Here is a 7854-nt window from a genome sequence, read left to right as displayed (position 1 = left end):
GTACATGTTTGGGAATTCACATTCCAATGAATGAGTTAGGCATAAAATATTCTCAAACTTACTTCAGGTTTAGAGAATCAATGTGTATATGTCCTTCCTAAATCCATGACTCCACTCCCAGGCTTCGAAGACCACAGTATCACATAATAATATCAATACATGTGCAATCATTTGTTATTTTTGGATCCAAGAAAACCATACTTACCCATTAACCCTAGGAACATCAATCGACTGGGAAAAGATTTAGGAAATAATTTCTTTCTTCTACCCTCACTATCCCTGCTCAAAAATGTCTTTTGGAATCTGAACCTTTTTAGTGTGATCTGTGGTCAGGGGTGTCAAATCAATAGGGTTTAGCTTTTGAATCTACCGACACAATTATATCTGACATCACCCTGTTCTTGCATCATTGACATCATTGTGGCAAATTGGGAACTGCTGCACTGCTAAAAATGTTGTACAAATGTACCCTTCAAACCAAAAGAGAAATTACCTTATAGTAATTCCACCCAAAATTTAATTCTGAGATAATATTTTAATAGACCTGCATCTTGAAATGAAGGAAGCGAGGCAGATAGTTGTACATATTCAAGTTTTTTTTCTTAAAGGGAATTTTTTTTTAGATTAGATTACATTACAGTGTGGAAACAGGCCCTTCGGCCCAACAAGTCCACACCGACCCGCCACCCACCCAAACCCCTACATTTACCCCTTACCTAACACGACGGGCAATTTAGCATATCCAATTCACCTGACCTGCACATCTTTGGACTGTGGGAGGAAACTGGAGCACCCAGAGGAAACCCACACAGACACAGGGAGAACGTGCAAACTCCACACAGTCAGTCGCCTGAGGCGTGAATTGAACCTGGGTCTCTGGCACTGTGAGGCAGCAGTGCTAACCACTGTGCCACCGTGCCACCCACAAATGGTTTTCACCCATTACAGTACCTGGAGTTGGATTCTATTTGTTCATTTTTTCAAATGCACTGGACACCTATTGCAAAGCTCAATCCAAATGAATATTCCAAATTCATGTCAATGCACTTCCACCACAGAATGACCACATGCATGCCTCTCACCACAGTGAACTCTTAAGTTTTCATTTTCAGGCCATAAAACAGGAACAGTGCCGTTCAATTTTATTGTTAATGCTCTAACTTCAATATCTTCTCAATATATAAAGGAGGTTTCTAGCTGTAATGGTGTAACCTTTGTAATACTTACAATATTTTTGGCCAAATAATCAACTCCAATTGAAGAAAAATTGATGATTTATGACATTTATGATGATCATGGATGGCTTAACCCAAAGCTTCTTGATTCCTGAAATTGCTCAGAACTGTTCACATTAATTTCTACTTGAAATGCCAACACTAAAAATGATATATATTGAGAACCTTATTGTATAAATGATGTTTTTACTGAAGCTACAATCATGGATAGGGAGAGTCCTAAGGAAAGTTTATCCCTTCTGTAACATAGAAATTCGATTCTGTCAGTTATAGATAAACTTTTAAAGATGTGAACTTCCATAGGATGTCACCTGCTCAGTCATCATAAGTTCAGTGCAAACTCTGCAGAAACATTGGAGATTATCAAAATTTACATGTGTCTTCCACCAAACTTAGGAGAAATTGATACATTGACAGGAAATCAGTAAACGTTTAGTAACACATGCGTTCATTATGGCCGGGCAGCATGCATTTCTGGAGTGCCTTTAATGGGCAAATAGAGTTTTCTTGAAGAAGTAATCAGTAATAGGTAAAGAAAATCCAATAAATACATGGATTATAAGAAGGCATTTGGTAAGTTATTCCCAAGACACAGAATAGAAAAGCTCAGGTGCGTGTTCTAAGAAGACGTTTGGCGAAATGGATGGAAAGTTGGCTGATGAATAGGAAACAAAGGAAGCCACTCTAACTTTAACTATTAATTTAAAGAGGGTAATGATTTTTGTTTCCCTGGAAGGTGTACAATGAAAGGCTGATCTGATATCACCTGTTTAGGACTATCACTCAATTTTAAGTTGACTTCAAAATTTTAGAATAAGATGCATGTTGCTTCTATTAGAATGAGATTAGAACTCTTGTACCTCAGTCATCATCCACTTTTGTTCTTGACATATGTACGTGATTGGATTGTAAAATAAACATAAGAGTTTTGGCAAACAACGTGAAGAAGTTCTTTGATGGGGTTCTGGAATGGGCAGCCCAAGCCAGATATTACTTAAAGTGGTTTGTTGTGATGTAATACATTTTTTGAACTTAAACAATTAGTGAAACACAGTGAAAACTGTCAATGAACAGAGAAACCTAATGGTTCAAATGCATAATTTCCTGAAAGCACTGAGAGATATAGCCTTGAACAGTATTTGGGATTTAACATTAGGACAATAGAGTACAAAAAAAGGAATTAGGAATCAATGTAACACAATGCTTAGACTGCAATTAAAGAACTGTTTACAGTGTTGGATTACCCATTATAAAGAAGACCATACAAATAAACAGGATGGTGCAAAGTACAGTTATAAGGAGAGACCTGATATGGTAGGATTATTTCCACTAGAGCAGAAAAGGCGAGCAGGAGATTTAATCAGGACTTTTTTTTAATTTGTGTAGGATACAAAAATCTTCATTGCATTTGTGGCATTGCATTTGTGGTTGTGGCATTTCAACTCAATTTCAGGTAGTTATCTAAAACTCATACAAGTTGTTACTTTTAGAAGTAAAGTTAGAATTTATTTATTGTGGTTTTACTTAGTCATCAATTTCCCTGGTCATGTAAATTTAATTTTGCATGTGTAAACTTGCATTGCAACTCAATGAACCTTTAAAGAAAAGTCAGTTTTTGTTAGTTTTTTTTAAATAAAGGAAGTAACTTCCAATTACCTCTCAGGCATTCTGTACTTAACAGGGTCACTGGAGAATAAATGCATTTTTTTCCAATTACCAAACAGGCTTCTAGAGTATAACGTTGTCTTTGCTGCTCTCAATGAAATCTATTGCCTCAATCAGATCAAGGGGCAAGCTTGTAGTATCTCCCAGCTCTGCTTTGCAGATAATTTATTAATTAACTAAACCATCACGAGCTCCCAACAAAGATTTCCTGAAATAAGTAAGCTAATGTAACTTATAGGAATGTGCTTCAAATTGTATTTGACTCTGATCCAGTTCTCACTTCATCTGCATAGAAATGGCTTCATGTTATGGCGACTGGCTCAGGCATACATTAAGTGTACTCATTCATATAGAGTGGGCATTGCTGACTAAGCCAGGGTGCATTGTCTATCCCTAATTGCTCTTGAAATGATATTGGTGAGCGGTCTTCTGAAAGCGTTGTGTGAAAGTGCATCTATAGTGCTTTTAGGAAGGGAGTTCCAAGATATGGACCCAGAAATGGTGAAGGTGAAGCTTTCAAATCAAGATGGTGAGTGGTGCTGAAGGGAAGTTGTTGGGGCAGTTTGCCCATGCATCTGCTGCTCTTGTTTTTCTCAGTGGTACAAGTCAAGGATTTGGAAGGATCTGTTGAAGGAGCCTTGGAGAGTTGCTATTGTGCATTTTTTGAGGTTACACACTTTTCCATTCATGTTGGTGGTGAAAGGAGCGAATGCCTAAGGTAATGAATAGGTGCCAGTCAAATGTGGTGCTTTGTTCTAAAGGGTGTTGAGTTTCTTGATTGTTGTTGGAGCTGCATTCACCCAGGCAAGTGAGGAATCTTACATCATATGCTTAATTTGTGATTTGTAGACAAGCTTTAGGAACTCTGTAAGTGAGTTACTCATCTTACAATTGCCAGCCTCTGACATGCTATGGATGCCCAGTTCAGTTTCTGGTCTATGGTAACTGCCAGGATATTAGTACCAGTGGATTCATTGAGGGTAGTGTCATTGAATATAAACGTCAGATAGTTACATCCTCCCCTCTTGGAGATTGTCATTGGCTGGCACCACTGTGGGGCAAGTGATAATCTTAATTTGTTTGCTCAAGTTTAAATCATGTCCAAGTGTTGCTGCATACAGACACAGTCAGCTTCAGTACCTGAGGAACCGTGAATGGCGCTGAACGTGATATAATCATCAGTGAACCTTTCCCACTTGAGACTATGATGGAGGGCATGGCACTGATGGAGGGCATGGCACTAATACACTGCCCTGAAGAACTCCTGCAGTGGCTCAGATGGATCATCAACTGGACACTTCAGTCTGAAGATTGCTGCAAATACTTATGTTTTATCTTTATTCATTAATGTGCTGGGTTCACCTATCTTTGTAATTGGGACATTTTTGGACCCTTTCATCCCTGTTAGTTGTTTAGTTGCCTACCACCATTAATGGCTGGAAGTGGCAGGACTGCAGATCCTAGATCTCATTGTGTTGGTTACGGAATTGTTTAGTCCTATCTATCACATAGTGCCCTATTTGGCATACAAGTGATCTTGCATTGGAGCTTCAGAAGGCTGACACCTTATTTTTAGGTATGCTTAATGTTGCTCCTGGCATGCCATCCTGCACTCTTCTTTGAACCAGGGTTAGTCTTTCAGCTTAATGATCTTTTACTGATGACTTCTAGTCATGCGCTCTCCAACAAAAGGAAGTATTTTCTATGTATCCACTCTGTCAAAACCTTTCAGAAGTTTTACTATCTCTTCTAGTATTTATAATCTTCCAAGTGCAATATCTGTATCAGTTGTGTTCACAACTGTACTCCATGGTATCGTAGAAACCGTACTCCATAGTAGCTGAAGACTAATCACATTCCAATTAATCAAACATATTATACTTTTCATAATGTTTAACACTTCCACAAAAATGTCCTTGACTTGCAATATTAATTTTTCTGCTCACCACTCCCCAAATATATAATTTAGTTTGAAATCTGCATAGCATACAATATCTAATGGATGTCTATTTGTAATATACAGGAAGATAAGTTTATTGTTTTAGTTACAACATTTCAACGGATATACTGGAATAAATAACCAATGCCATTAGTCAACTTAAATGATCTATGTTTCAAGCATAAATATGGAATTATTTCAAATGCACTGAATCTGGATCAAATGCAAATTGGCTTCTGCCTTGAATTGAAAGCATTGTCTGGTTGAGTCAAGGAAATACAAATAGGCAACCCAAATCCTAAAACTGATTGACATAACCCAACAAGATATTACATTAACTGTACATGGGCCTTCCAATTAATGTATTTAATGTCATGACCAGAGAGCATGCTGTACATGTATCTCTTAAACAAAAATATAAATCAACAGGTCTCAAATTATGAACAGCCTACAAGCACAGGCAGCCATGTACATAACTATCTACAACACTGGCTACAGTATATCAGTCTTAGGTGTGTTTGTCATTCCAATCTACATAGAGTAGGTATCATCAATCTTGATGATGGGCCGGAGAAGTGACATATTGCAACAACATTTCAAAAATAATTGTCTTTTATTTTATGTTGACAATTTATTTCGCAATACTGAGTGTACTCCACAGAATTAAAATCATTACTTATAACTATAACAACTATACCACCAATACATAAAGACTTGAAGACAGCAATTGAGAGAACTTAGGTAACTAATTGGTTACATTTGAAATGGATTTAAATGATGACCAACAGTAGAGTTCCCGATTGAGACTCATTCGTTATTGATGGAGCCCTTTGATGTGAAACTGTCTATCGTATTTTATTTTTTGCCATGACTTGTTCTACTTCTGACAACTGTCCTCAATTTAAATTTGTTTTCCCGTTTTACATGGCTACATTTTTTGCTTTTCCTACAAGTCTAATTAGGAATTTATTTTAGGAAATTGGCACCACGATTAGTTGCCTTAAATTAGTATATATGTTAATAGTAACATGGTATCTGTTGCATGTCGTGCTGGATATTCTACATACAATGAGGTTTTTTAATATAAAATCAAAAGATCAACATTAAATTTGTTGAGAACAAAACATTCACATGTATTATGGAAATTCTTTTTAAAAAGTATTTTTAGGATCACTAGTGATTGACCTATTATTAACATGTAGTGATTCATCTCATGGACAGAATGACCTATTTGGCTCACCCTGTTAAGGAAATCCTCTGCTGATTATTGATAATCAATATGTCCTGTTTAGCTCCAGGCTACAGGAAACAGCATTTTGTTAAGTGCTAAGAGCAAAAGAGGGAAGCTCCTCAATAAAGCCTGAACAAATGGCTTACAACCATACATTTGTCCTCGTCAGACTAAAATAATAATGGAAGCTATTTGTTTAAACCAATTGCTTTTTACGGTTACATATGTAGTAAATGGCTTCCAATGACTTACTAGTAATTCAATTCTGCTTTTTCCATCATTAAATCACAAATGACATCCTATGTAACTGTGGCAAAAATAAACTATCCTTCTCATCTATTTTGACCTGTAGTAGCTTTTGATATAATTGACTATATTTTCAAGGATTCTCAAGGACCATCCAGCTCACTGAGACGCTACTCATCTGTTCTATTCTTAGCTAGTTCATTGTCACAAAAAGATCATTTGTAATGGCTTCTCTTCCTGCTCCAGCTCCATAATCCCTGGTGTTTCCCCCATAGAACTCATATTGCTTCCCTCCTATTTCTTATCTACAGGCTGCCCCTTGGTGGCATCATCTCTAAACATATCTCTTATCTTTCACATCTCAGCTGATAACATCCAACACTGTCTCACCAAAACCCTACTTATTTCCTCCACTGTTGCTAAATGATCGGACTGCTTGTCTGAAATCCAAAACCAGATTCACTCTTGTATATTATCTCTATGACCTTCTTCTACCTTAATCTGCATGATGGTTTTAAGTCATGTAGCAAACTACGTGTATTCCTGAATCCAGGTTGAAACTTTATTGCTGGAACAGCACAGCAGGTCAGGCAGCATCCAGGGAACAGGAGATTCGACGTTTCGGGCACAGGCCCCTTCCACCGACACCCTCCTTCGACTGACCGAACTGGTCCTCACCCTGAACAACTTTTCTTTCCAATCCTCCCACTTTCTCCAAACAAAAGGAATAGCCATGGGCACCCGCATGGGCTCCAGCTATGCCTGCCTCTTTGTAGGGTATGTGGAACAATCCATCTTCCGTAACTACACTGGCCCCACCCCCCATCTTTTCCTTCGCTACATTGATGACTGTATCGGCGCTACCTCGTGCTCCCACGAGGAGGTTGAACAGTTCATCCACTACACTAACACCTTCCACCCCGACCTCAAATTCACCTGGACAGTCTCGGACTCCTCCCTCCCCTTCCTAGACCTTTCTGTTTCTATCTCAGACGACCGAATCAACACGGACATCTACTACAAACCAACCGACCCCCACAGCTACCTGGACTACACCTCCTCCCACCCCGCCCCCTGTAAAAACGCCATCCCATTCTCCCAATTCCTTCGTCCCCGCCGCATCTGCTCCCAGGAGGACCACTTCAAAATACGCACAACACAGACGGCCTCCTCCTCCAAGGACCGCAATTTCCCCCCCGACGTGGTCGACGGTGCCACCACCACATCTCCTCCACTTCCCGCTCCTCCGCCCTTGAGCCCCGCCCCTCCAACCGCCACCAGGACAGAACCCCACTGGTCCTCACCTACCACCCCACCAATCTCCATGTACAGCCCATCATCCACCGTCATTTCCGCTACCTCCAAACGGACCCCACCACCAAGGATATATTTCCCTCCCCTCCCCTATCAGCATTCCGTAAAGACCACCCCCTCCGTGACTCCCTCGTCAGATCCACACCCCCCACCAACCCAACCTCCACTCCCCGCACCTTCCCCTGCAACCGCAGGAGGTGCAAGACTTCCGCCCACACCTCCCC

This window comes from Chiloscyllium plagiosum, chromosome 6 (assembly GCF_004010195.1).
Source record: "Chiloscyllium plagiosum isolate BGI_BamShark_2017 chromosome 6, ASM401019v2, whole genome shotgun sequence".
NCBI classification, from domain to species: Eukaryota; Metazoa; Chordata; class Chondrichthyes; order Orectolobiformes; family Hemiscylliidae; genus Chiloscyllium; species Chiloscyllium plagiosum.
The sequence above is the reverse complement of the archived record's forward strand: the minus strand, read 5'-3'. Positions refer to the sequence as shown.